At 52.1% G+C, this 10,000-nt stretch overlaps 1 pseudogene across 1 annotated transcript in view; it reads right to left on the bottom strand.

Annotated features, from left to right (window-relative positions):
- Nucleotides 1-6,225, bottom strand: part of LOC311376107 (contactin-4 pseudogene) — a 10,119-nt pseudogene extending 3,894 nt beyond the window's left edge. Inside the window, exon 1 of the transcript in view lies at nt 6,086-6,225. The product of the transcript in view is annotated as a contactin-4 pseudogene (transcript). The remainder of the gene's footprint in view (nt 1-6,085) is intronic.
- Between the last annotated feature and the right edge of the window lie 3,775 nt (nt 6,226-10,000).

Below are 10,000 nucleotides of genomic sequence, written 5' to 3'. Positions count from 1 at the left end.
CTCTGCGGAAATAAGAGACAGAAATAATCCAGAGCCGCCATCTCTTTTCCCGCCGCCGCCGCCGCAGCAACCTCCTTCCAAAATGGCGGTTAATTGCGCCGTTCCGCAGAGAGAAGGTCGTTCGGCTCGGCTACACTTACTTTTTGCTGTTCCTTTCCTTCTACACCCCCCCGAACCCGTATACGTGACAAAAAACGGGCCGACCCAACGCGGCCCGCGGGGGTGTCCGCCGCCACAACTGCCTCTGCTCTGTGGTGACCTTTGATGAGGACTGACACGGCCTCCTTAAGGGCAAAGGGGGGCTTTAATTGCAGTGGAGGGGGGGTGGGGGGAGGATGGGGGGGGGGGGTCCTCCATTGTACTCGCCCTTGATCTTTCCGCGGCGGAGAGAGAGCGCAGGCGGACCTTTCTGTGTCGTCCGTCAGCGCCGCGCTGCAGGGGGTCAGCGGCCGCCGGGCCGGCCCTGTGTTGTCTGAGAGCATTACCCCCGCTGACACTCAGACAGATAAGAGCTGTCCCTTAACATCAGCCACCGACCCGCCGGAGAAACGCTTCACATGGGGAGGGAGGGGGCGGGGGGGGGGGGAGGGGGGGCGGGGGGGGGCGGGGGGGCGGGTGGGGGCACCACCCTCTTCGCCAGCTGTTGGTGAGTGTGTGTGTGTGTGTGCGTGTTTGTGAGGGTGAGTGTGTATGTGTGCATGTGTGTGAGGCTGAGAGTTTGTGTGAGGGTGTGTGTGTGTGTGTGTGTGTGTGTGTGTGTGTGTGTGGGGGGGTGGGGGGAGCGGGGGGGGGGGGGGGCGGGGGGCTGCTAGGAGAGCACCACCCTCTTCGCCAGCTGTTGGTGAGTGTGTGTGTGTGTGTGTGCGTGTTTGTGAGGGTGAGTGTGTATGTGTGCATGTGTGTGAGGCTGAGAGTTTGTGTGAGGGTGTGTGTGTGTGTGTGTGTGTTTGCGTGTGTCTGCGTTTCTTCATGTGTACGTGTGAGTCTGTGTCTCTGTCTTTGTGTGTGGTGTGTGTGTGCACATGTGTGTGAGGGTGCCTGTGTGTGTGTGTGTGTGTGTGTATGTATATGTATGTGTGTGTGTGTGTGTGTGTGTGAGGGTGCCTGTGTGTATGTGTGTGTGTGTGTGTGTATGTATATGTATGTGTGTGTGTGTGTGTGTGTGTGTGTGTGTGTGTGTGTGTGTGTGCGTGTGTGTGCCCCCCCTTGCATGTGGCACACAAAAGAGGTTGTTTGAAGTGGGACACTCGTTGGGAGTGTGCGCTCAAAGGAACCGCACACACACGCGAACAACAAAGAGATGAGAGTGGAGGGATCAACCCGTTCAGCCTCTCGGTGCCCATTAGTGACACACGACTAAAAGGCCCGTCTGTCACACATTTAGTACACTCACTGTTATTTAGAACGCACAAACAGTGCCAAAACGATCCGACCAAAACGGGTCGGGAACGTTCCGTCCCGCTTTTCCTGAACAACGGTCCTGTGGTCGGGAGGAAAAAGGCCTCAATCTCCTCCGGACGGCGGGGCCGCTCGCTCGGCGCGTGATGCGGACCGGAAGTGGACCGACGGAGGACGTAAAACGTAAACAAAGCGAACAAAGCGAGTCCGAAGAGCGGAGAAAGGAAGGACAGAAGGAAGGAAGGAAGGGAGGGAGGGAGCAAGGCCGGAAGGGGGAAGAAAAAAAAAAAAGGTTAAAAGGGAGATAAAAAGAAAGCATAGGGAGAGAGGGGGAGAGAGAGAAAGGAGATGAAAAGACGATGGATGCTCCTTTTCTGTGTTGTCAAGTTCCAGAGTGCTCTGCCCGGGGCGGTGGAGGAGGAGGAGGAGGAGGAGGAGGAGGAGGAGGAGGAGGAGGAGCGGGCCGTGTCGAGGCACAGGGACCAGAGCCATCGCGCTGCTCTGTTCTGCAGCCAGACAACCTCCAGTTGACCCCCCCCCCCCCCCCCCCCCACGCCGCCGCCCCGCCAACCCACCGCCGCCACCGTCACCGCCGCCCAGTCGCCCCCGCCGCACCGTCTCAGCCTCTGCAGCGAAGGGGGGCGTGGCCTGTGCAGCATGTCATCATTTATGCGTGACACATTCTGCTAGACGAGCACTCTTTCAGTTTCTTGCGGGGGTGGTGGTGGGGGGGGGTGGTAGGGGGGGGAGTGTGTGTCATCACACCGTCTGCTGTCTGTTGGGATGCTCAGGGTCGCCGGTTGGAGGCGCTCCCAGGCGACGGAGGTGAGCTGTAAAATAATAATAACAAACCCCCTCGGTAGAATAGACCACAGGCGGTGTGTGTGTGTGTGACGCGGGCGACGCGGGGCAGTCACGCCGCTGAGGGTCTGGACGTTATCGAACACGGAGACGGCAGCCGGACTCGGAGACGGTTTTTCAGTCGACCGGAAACGGGGAAGAGAAATGACGCGTCTGGGTCCTGGTGACATTTTGGAGAGACACTCGAGAGAGAGAGAGAGAGAGAGAGAGAGAGAGAGATGAGGAGAGATGAGAGAGAGAGAGAGAGAGAGAGAGAGAGAGAGAGAGTGCTGTGAAACAGGGGGGAGTGTGTGCAAAAAAAAAAGTGTGTGCAAAGTGAAAGACAGTGACGGCAGGGCGGGATAAAGACGAACGAGTGATTCACTGAGTGAGTGGATGGGAGGAGAGGGAGGGAGAGAGAGAGAGAGAGAGAGAGAGAGAGGGAGGGGGGGAGGGAGGGAGGGAGGGAGGGAGGGAGAGAGAGAGAGAGAGAGAGGGGGAGAGAGGGAGGGAGGGAGGGAGGGAGAGAGAGAGAGAGAGAGAGAGCGAGAGGGAGAGGGAGAGAGAGAGAGAGGGAGTGGGAGCGAGAGGGAGAGAGAGGGAGAGAGAGAGAGGGAAGGAGAGAGAGGGAGGGAGAGAGAGGAGGGTGGACTGATCCATTCTAATGAGGAATAACAAATGGCCCCCTTGGCCTTCCTCCTTCTCCTCGATCTCCGGCTACATCATCGACCTTTGGGTTTGGAAATTGATTTACTGTTGCCGCCGCCGCCGCTGTTGACGGTGGCATTTGGAAAATGGTAACAGCCTCATTAATAAGCTGCCATGCACAAAGAATATGTTGCCTCCCCCCACACACCAAATATATCATATTTATAAATCAACGTGGTGTAAGATAATACTGTCGAACATTTAGAGATCCACCGTCGCGACATTGCGGACGAGACATTGAACGCAACCCCCGCTTTAAAAAAATATATACACTCTGTGACGGGTGCAGAGACTTTAAGAACTGACCAGGGTGACATTTCCTTAACAACGCGGCCCGCGTGTGTTTTGATGAAGCGCCTGAAAAGCTCCCCCTGGCAGCGCACCGCCGAAGCTCCTATCTAAAGTGCACCTTCCACTGCTGTCGCCATGACGGCACTGGCTCTCTCCTTCCCCGCCGCGCCAGATTCATTAATCCCCCCCAAACTGGGTTTGTATTTTTGATCTGTCTCTAATTAAAGTGGCCCAGATTTTTCTGTTTATCTCACGCCTCAATCCAAGTAAAAAAAAAAAAAAGAAAAAGAAAAAAAAAGAAAGAAAGAAAGAAAGAAAAAAAGAAATCGAGGCGATACCACCTGCCCATTTAAACCATTTAAATAGACGTCCGCCAACACCGCCACAGCGCCAGTTTAGGGCTCATTAGCTCTGCCCCCCCCCCCCCCCCCCGCTCTGACACTATCACCGCCTGGTGATTTACCGGGGCCATTTCCTGGGGGCTAAGAGAACACTCCACTCCACCAGCAAATAACAACACAGCACCAGGTCCACTGCGAGGAAATATAGAATACATTTTGGGAGATAAGGCTAGGTTTCTCCTTCCCCGGGGGGGGGGAGACTTAATGGTGGAACCGAGAGCAGCAGATCGTGGGAGGAGGGGTTGGGGGGGGGGTTGGGGGGGGGAGGGGGGGGGGGGGGCTGCAGCTTTAGATTATTATCCACCGCTTCCCCCCCCAGAGTGGAAGACTGGCAGAAAATGGCCCCACTTTGGCTCATTTGCTCAACAAAATCTCCCTACACACGCAATGGCAAATTGAGAGTTACAAGCAAAAAAAAAAGCGCTATTTTTAAGAGTCGGGTACGAGGCTGAGTGCAAGCGGAGCGCGCAGACAAGATGGCTGCCTCCGCCCCACCTCTGAACCGTTGGTCCGTTGCGGGCGGGCGGCGGGAATAAGGACGGTTATTGGGATTACGGCCAGACTCGTGTTGACCTATCAGTGACGCGTTCTGTGTTCTGTGTTGTGTTGAGAGACTCATTGTTAAAAATGAAACAATGATGAGGGTGATGTGTTGACGCTCCTAATAACGGGGGTAACTCTACTCAACTCTATCAACTCTAGTCATCTTCCACTAGAGTTGATGCTGGAGGGGCAAGAAGAATAAATCAGTATTTTAACTGAACAGGTGGTGATTTTGTAGACTATTCGACACCTACACCGCAGAGCCAGCCTTCTCATACGGAAACTCAGGGATGACTGTGGGAAATGTGTCGACATGTGTTGACAAGCAAGCACCACCAATCACAGACTGGACACTGCGAACAGTTCTCCTGGAGAAACAGCCAATGGATCGGTGAGACAAACATGATTTAAAGGGTTATTTTCAACAGATACCCAGCGGCTCACAAAAAACAACCAAAGAATACCGTGTTGCACCAAAAAGCGTGGGAGTTACATCTACAGTCCTGCCAGCGGTGATGCTGACAGCATGTGTTACATATCAGGGACGAGTCACGGCGAATACATAGCACAAATCAACACCTTCTACGCTGCTTCATGTGAAAATCCTTCCCTATCCCCATCAACGCTTGAGCTGTCTTCAAATACGTGGGGAAACAACTGCAACTTAGTTGAACAAAAAGTTGTCGGAAAACATTGCTGTAACGCTATGACTTTTCTTTGCATTTAAGTGGCCCAAAATCAGTAATCGTCAGTGGTCTGACGATGGAGAACTCAAAGCTCCATTATGCCTGGTGTGGTTTGTATAACCGTGAGCTGCTCTTCTCTCCAGCACAGGCTGCTGCTGCGGTTCTGATCCGGTCCTGTGGCCGAACGCAGGCTTAAGAACCGGATAAGCCAAGGGGGGGGGGGGGGTCTCACCTCCTCATCCACGTCGAACACCGATCCCAGTTTAAAGTCCCAGAGTCATTGTGTCACACGCGGACCCCCGGAACAAATCCGTGTGGGGCCATCGATCGGTGAGGGGGGGGGGGGGGGGGGGGGGGGGTTGGTTGGGATGGAGAGGAGAAGGCATAACACCCTCCATTACATTTGAATAACGGCGTGGTATTTGCGCTGCGGCGCTTTGCGGCGGCAATGCTAATGCGCCGGGCCGGGTAAAGGGCAGGTCCACATCAGAGGCAGAGGCAGGCTGAAGGTCAGGAGGCAGGCTGAAGGTCAGGAGAGGGGCTGAAGGTCAAGAGGCAGGCTGAAGGTCAGGAGAGGGGCTGAAGGTCAGGAGGCGCAGGCATGCTGCTCTCGCCCGCCCGTGGAGAGGCTCTGCTCCGCTCGGCTGAACCTCCGTCCGGGGGAAGAAACCGTCTTGACATCGCGTCAAGGACAATTACTGTTTACTGTTTTGTTGTGACGCACAGGCTGTTACCCACAGCAGATGACACCGGTTTTCTTTTTGGGATGTATCTCAGTCACCTCCCTGCAGGTGGACTGAGACTGCAGTGTGGACCATCAACCCCATAGGCGCTCAGCGGGGGGGAGACTCACACCACCGGACCCCGGTCTGTCTGTCTGTCTGTACCCACCTCGCACCATTGCCCGGGTCTGTAGTCTGCACCCACCTCCATGGGGCCCAGGTCTGTAGTCTGTACCCCCAGGTCTGTAGTCTGTACCCCCCAGGTCTGTAGTCTGTACCCCCAGGTCTGTAGTCTGTACCCCCCAGGTCTGTAGTCTGCACCCCCAGGTCTGTAGTCTGTACCCCCAGGTCTGTGTGTCTGTACCCCCAGGTCTGTAGTCTGTACCCCCAGGTCTGTAGTCTGTACCCCCAGGTCTGTAGTCTGTACCCCCAGGTCTGTAGTCTGTACCCCCCAGGTCTGTGTGTCTGTACCCCCTGGTCTGTAGTCTGTACCCACCTCCATGGGGTCCAGCGGCTCCCCGTTCTTCAGCCAGCGGTACGAGGGCTTGGGCTTGGCGCTGGCCTTGCATTCCCAGACCAGGGTGTCGTCGATGGGCTTCTGAGCGTCCTGGGGCTTCTCCAGCAGCTGGGGGGGAGCTGAGGGTGTGTGAGAGGGGGCGAGAGAGAGAGAGAGAGAGAGAGAGGGTGAGAGAGAGAGGGTGAGAGAGAGAGAGGGTGAGAGAGAGAGAGAGAGAGGGTGAGAGAGAGAGAGAGAGAGAGAAAGAATGTGTGTGTGCGAGAGACAGACAGAGAGAGAATGTGTGTGAGAGAGAGAGAGAGAGAGAGAGAGAGAGAAAGAATGTGTGTGTGTGTGTGTGTGTGTGTGTGAGAGACAGACAGAGAGAATGTGTGTGAGAGAGAGAGAGAGAGAGAGAGAGAGAGAGAGAGAGAGAGAGAGAGAGCGAGAGAGAGAGAGAGAGAGAGAGAGAGAGAGAGAGAGAGAGAGAGAGAGAGCGAGAGAGAGAGAGAGAGAGACCTTGTTAACAAGTTAAATAACGGTAACCAGGCATCACAGGGGCGGACGAGGCGAGTGGGAATCAACCCTAGGTTGCAGTTTGAGAGAATCGATCGATGAGGGCCGAACCAGCGGCAATTAGTTCATTAATGGAGCAACCAAGCATGCAATTCATCAATATACTTCCCATTAACCCACTCATGACCCCTGCCGGAACACACACACACACACACACACACACACACACACACACACACACACACACACACACACACACACACACACACACACATACAAATATATAGAGTATATAAATCTTGTGATTGCATTTAGCAAAGTCTGAGATTATATATAACAAAATATACATTTTGACATTACGTATAAAAACTCTAATGTGACACCATATATATATATATATATAAGAATAAAAGCTTGAGAGGGGTACAGCTGGACAATGTTTGCTGTGAAAAACACAAAAAAACAAAGATGACAGATAAAGTATTGAACAAGATGGATTCCCCTTCCAAACAGATATTTTACAGCAAGCTATGATTTAGCCTTGATAAATGACTCTGACAACATCAAAAAATCGAAGGACGGGTCTTTCTTGGCGGGCGGCGGCGTTAATAACGGCGACGTTAACGATCTTTCCACGGATATTACACGTTTTGTCTTAAAGAAGAGCAGAAGGTTTCAACGGGTTTCAGCGGGCCTCACACAGAGGGCCAGAGAGTCTTATCTCAAGACAACAACATAAGATTTATGACTCTTTCTTTTTACGATACCGCAATAAACACTGCGTCTCAGGGTCAAGGAGAGAGGGTTGGTGGGGGCACAGGCTCATGTGGTGCGCTGGCATCATACTAATAATGTAATTATAATGGCCTTTTTCAATTTTTTTGGTCCTGCTTTATTGATATTCTCTTTTCCGCTTGTCCCCTTCAGGCATGTGAGAGAGGAGGAAGACAGAAAAGCGAAAAACCCTCTTGGGATTTGTAGTTCCTCTTGCTCAAGGACAACACAAGTAAAATGATGCTTCCGGGAACCAGAGAGTTAAATCTATGGGCGGTGGTGTGTGTGTGTGTGTGTGTGTGTGTGTGCGCTCGCGCGTGAGCACGTGTGTGTGTGTGTCTACTGGACCGCCTTGTTAACTAATGACTAGGACAAAGCAAACACGATTGTTTCTCATGGCTATCGCTGCCCCTGCGCCAAATACGTGTGCATTTTGCTGATGTTGAAGCAAATAGTCAAGCAAAGTAAAAAGGATAAATGGCTCGGGAATTCAAAGGGCGCCTACTGTGGTAATGTTAAAGGACGTTTGGTGTTAAGGTTTTTCTGTGCCTAACTCCTCTTCCTTTTGTAACTTCCCTGGCACCACATTTCTGCAAGCCTTGCCTGAAGTGCACGCACCTTGGCAAGGATGAATTATCTCTTTTAATTAACCCAAAAAAATCCAGAAGCAGAAGAAGGAAAAAAAGGAATCAAGCACTTTGATAAACCACCTTTGAAAAGCCAAGCCAAGTCGTCTCCGAGCCTGATACTGTGTCCTTTAAAAGAGCGATATGAACAGCTTCCAGTACACAGCCTCTCTGTGTTGAACACACCGCCATAGCCTGCACCACCGAGCCAAAGATAGCATAAATACAACCGCTAAAGGATAAGATAATGAAAGGGAAGGGAATACATGATGCAATAAATTGTGTTTTCAAGTCAATACAATGGCACAGGTCATGCTCAATAGGTATATTAAAACATGCACTCAATTGCTCAGAACATGATATAATTTCACCCATTTCCTAATCCCGATAGGGCAATTAGAACAGGACTGGAATGGGCGGCCACCCCATATTGTGCCTCTGTCCGTGTGGCTTTGGTGGTTGCAAACACCAGATCGCGTATTGATTCTGTGATCCCTCTCTCTAGGCGTGATGGATGTCCCCCCACCGCCCTCGTCCATGGGAGTTTAAAATGAAATTACTGATTTTTATCACTTGGCTTCCAGCCAGTCCCACAAGGAATAAAAAAAAAAAAAGATGAATAAAAAAAAAAGCACAAAGGAGGAGACGGGACTCAGTTCTTACAGAGGAACACGACTCCAAACCAATCCATGGCCCGGGAGAAACAACCGCCAAGGCTACATAGTTTCCATCCAAAAATCCTTAATTTACCACATTTATTTCTTCCTTTGAATGTAGGTCAGGGCACCTTGTTACCACAAAAGCCTTCCTTCTTTCTTTATTTCACCGAAGCATGACGTAGCCTAGCGTTTGTGTAGAGAGCATGTCGCGGCTTTGCTTTCGCTCGCTACCCCCCGCTACCCACAGGTGCCGTGAAAAAACACGCAGATTATCATATCAAAGGAAACACTGCAATCTGATGGTTTCTAGCGTGTGCCATGATTCCTTACGGTCGGGGGGGGGGGGGGGGGGGGGGGTAGCCGGCAGTCATCATTAATGCATAAACACCCGGATAATGTGGAGGGAAAGGCGTATAAAATCCCTCACCAGAGGCCATTAAAGGCTTTCTGGGATAAGTCCAGTCTTAATGGCGATGGAGGAGGACTCCACCTCTGTGGACAAGGTGGTGTAAATCAGCGGCCAAGCACTGGCAGTGTTAGCCCCTGGCACTATAAGCACCTTGTCCGAGGTGAACTATTGCTAATAGACTAATTTACTACCCCATTCCACTATATGATGCCGTTATATACGGCCCGCTGTAAAAACTACAGATTGCGTGACAACAAATATAACTTCTGTCCGGGGATGGGGTCCGGCCGGGCCCGGCGCCAGGCCGTTTACACCCGGTGCTTCGTTCTCGTGCTTATCGGTTTCCTCTTGTTCATCGCTCATGTGTTCAAACGTTATTGTGCGCTTTTGTTTAAATATGTATGATTTTTGTTGTATCGTTTTCATTTTTATCAGCTGGGAAACCCACGCTTTGTCCGTGAGCTTGAAAAGCGCGTTAAAGCGGTCGTTCGGAATACTGCTATGGGTTTTTTTTTTAAATGTTTTGTACATCGGGTCAAGCAGTAAAAAAAAACACACAGAAAAAAACTGCAGCATGTTCGAAAACAAGGAACAGTTAGTGCTTGGCACTTAGTTCTACAAACATCCTTACTGCACCGACAGAGATATCTTGTTGTTCCTCTTTCTTCTGACAAATGGACTTATTGTAAGCCGCTTCGGATGAAAGCGTCTGAACGCTTTCATCCTAATGCTTAACGCCCTGAATGTGAACGTGAACGTAAACAAAAAGTCTCAACAGTCGGCCCTTCGCTCGCCCTTCCCAGGCGAGCGAACCCCCAGCTCGGACCCACCGTAGAAGGGCCCCCCCCCCAACCCCCTTTCTACGATGAGCAGGAGACCCGGCGCAGAAGGGCCCCTCCACCCTGAGCAGGAGGACCCACCGTAGAAGGCC

The sequence above is a fragment of the Micromesistius poutassou genome (genome assembly GCF_964030765.1).
Source record: "Micromesistius poutassou genome assembly, contig: SCAFFOLD_5806, whole genome shotgun sequence".
NCBI lineage: Eukaryota > Metazoa > Chordata > Actinopteri > Gadiformes > Gadidae > Micromesistius > Micromesistius poutassou.
This window is presented reverse-complemented; position numbering and strand designations above follow the sequence as displayed.